Here is a 536-nt window from a genome sequence, read left to right as displayed (position 1 = left end):
TTCTCTCTCTCTCTCTCTCTCTCTCTCTCTCTCTCTCTCTCTCTCTCTCTCTCTCTCTGGGCTCTCGTGCGCCTCTCATTCAATAAGTCATGGATTCGAATCCAAATAGCGATGGAAATTTTCTTCTCTAAATGTTTCTCCTATCGAATCCTTTCCTGCTCTCTAACAATGCTCTGTCGTCTGCTTTCGTCTCCACTTTCTGCTCCCACCCCCTCAGCTCCTTTACTCCCTCCTCTGGGCTCCTGATACTTTCTGCAGTCCTGTTACTGCTACTCCTGGGCTCATTCTTACCACTGTCTTTCAGAGGTCCCCGAGCGCAAGTTGTGCACGTTAAAGATCCCTTGGTGGTCCAAAATCGATAAGAGTAGGCTTCGGCCGCCACCCGGACAAAATTCAAAATTTCCTATCAACTGAAAATGTTAAATGTGTCCCGCGCCCTCATATAACCTTATGAAGTTGCGAGCGCCGTAAAACACTTACCACGTCTGTGGGGTAATAATCAGGGCTACCAAACTTTTTAAAAACCAAAACAACAA

The sequence above is a fragment of the Aplysia californica genome, unplaced genomic scaffold (assembly GCF_000002075.1).
Source record: "Aplysia californica isolate F4 #8 unplaced genomic scaffold, AplCal3.0 scaffold00135, whole genome shotgun sequence".
NCBI classification, from domain to species: Eukaryota; Metazoa; Mollusca; class Gastropoda; order Aplysiida; family Aplysiidae; genus Aplysia; species Aplysia californica.
This window is presented reverse-complemented; position numbering follows the sequence as displayed.